Raw genomic sequence first — 2,228 nt, 5'->3', positions numbered from 1 at the left:
TTTAGTTCAAGTGCATTTACCATTTCTCATTGCTGAGAATCAGAAGCAGTCCATTAATGATTCCTCATGAACAGAATTCTCTACTCAACATGGTGCTCATTAAAATTGCATTGGGAAGGTGCCATTTTCCCTTATTAACTTAATTGTCAGGTCATGTAGATTGGACAGGTGACAGTGAAGGTGTCTATGCTGGTCTCAGTCAGCCACTGCTGCTACACAGTATAAGCCATCAATTTCTGAACACTTTCATACGTCATATATACGGGCCAAATTAAGCCACAGACAAATTAAACGAGCTTGCTCATAAATTATAAGACAGGGATGGGGCAACCCTATATATCATTGCCATGTAAGTCATCCATCACTGTGAGGTTGGAGCTCTTAACTTCCCATCTCATGGATAACTGTAAGGGTTATTCTCTAGTCTACTCTTTCATTGCCCCTTCACCCTCAGATGAAAGCAGGGTGTCACAGTCAAGCTGACTGCTTAGATGACAGCTAACCTCACAGTCTTACTAACCTCAATCTTGCTTCATTACACTGCTTAATTTCTGAATGTGCATTTTAACACATTGCTCCATCCTAATAGACTCATCACACTAAGTGTTAAGAAATCTTACAGAGCAAAGCACAAAATGATTGTATGTTACCTGACTGAATAGTAAGACGTATTCTGTCTGTATATATCTACAAACCAATAATCTCCTCCTTCAAGGACTGTTTGCTTCCTCAGTCCTACTGTGTATCTATCAGCACAGTCAATGCCATGTTTATGTTTCGCTTTGCAAAGATACAACAACAGGTTTAAAGAATATAAGAACTCTGAAGCTATAGTATATTCTTTGACGTTTGACTGTGCCCTTGATAGCCCAGTTGTTTGCAGTAGATCTAGGAGGCACAGTACTGTACAGCCTACGCAATTAGTCAATCTAGAAGTATGTCTAGAAGCTTTGTGCCCATCAGGCCTATAATTGCTCTGCTGTAGACATGTATCGGACACGTACATGTGCTTATTTCTCGCTTCTTATGCACTTTACTTCACAGTCAGAGCCAGCAGCACCTTGTTATAACAAAATTTTCACCATGTCCCACAGTCCTGACTCTGTTTCATGACTGGCATAATAGTTCTTAGTGCCCTTTAGGCATTTTTGAAGGAGACACTTGACACAGGCTTTTCAAATTTCTTAAAAATTCTACAGCTGCATGTAAAGTGTTTCTTTCCCTTACAGTATATCCTTTTTGGAAATACTCAATTTTGTCAGAAAAATAATCGTGTCTTCAAAACCAAGAGCTGTTCTTGGGCAAATGTCTAAAAAAGACTCAATGCTTTATCCATAATGTTCTAACAATTGCCAGTCATTTTCTTATGCCAGCAGTCCGAATGAATGAGAACATGTCATATATTTAAAGGTAGATATCTCATTGTAAAATTCAGTTGTTGTTTTGTTACCATCCTTACATCCTTACAACAAGGAGCCAGGAGCTTTATTCATTTCAAGTAATAAGGTCCTTACTATTATTTTGAAAAATCACCCTATGAATTCCCCCCCTCCACATCAATAAATGGCTGTCAGTCAAAATAGTTTTTACTGCAAATATGTCTTATTCATCACATTGATTCGCATAATAAGAGCGATTGGCATCATTAAAAGCCTTGGTGATGGATTATTTACACGACACCAGCACATGACCATATCATGCAATCCTCTGGCTGAAAAACAAAAGTCAATCACAAAAATGAGCTCTATCCACTGACGTCAGACACCAACACAAATATGACTGAAGGACACAAGTAAGATGATGCAGGCAACACTATTTCTACAATAACAAGAAGAGGCCTAGTTTCATTTTGTAAGTACCTTCTCTGAAGTACATCAAAGGTGTTACCTGGCGTGCTCCAAAACCAAATTATTAAGGGTACTCACTGACTCACTCCATCACATGCAAAAACACATCCATCTGATTAAGAATATGGAAAGCCTTTTTAAAGATCATTTATTTCTATTTGAATCTTAAAGAGTGATATTTAAAGGAAAAACAGATAGAAAGTAGAATGTGGACTCAAGTGTCCTGAAGACAGTGAAAGTGATTAAACATTCAAATATTAGACTGAGGTCATGCACTGCTAAAAGAGTAAGACCCATTGGAAATAAGAATATATTCTACATCTTGTACCTGTATCAAAAGAAATGAACAGAGTGAGAGTGAATGCTATGAGGGGCCGTCAG

This window comes from Morone saxatilis, unplaced genomic scaffold (assembly GCF_004916995.1).
Source record: "Morone saxatilis isolate NCDOM2014 unplaced genomic scaffold, NCSU_SB_2.0 Contig22, whole genome shotgun sequence".
NCBI classification, from domain to species: Eukaryota; Metazoa; Chordata; class Actinopteri; family Moronidae; genus Morone; species Morone saxatilis.
The sequence above is the reverse complement of the archived record's forward strand: the minus strand, read 5'-3'. Positions refer to the sequence as shown.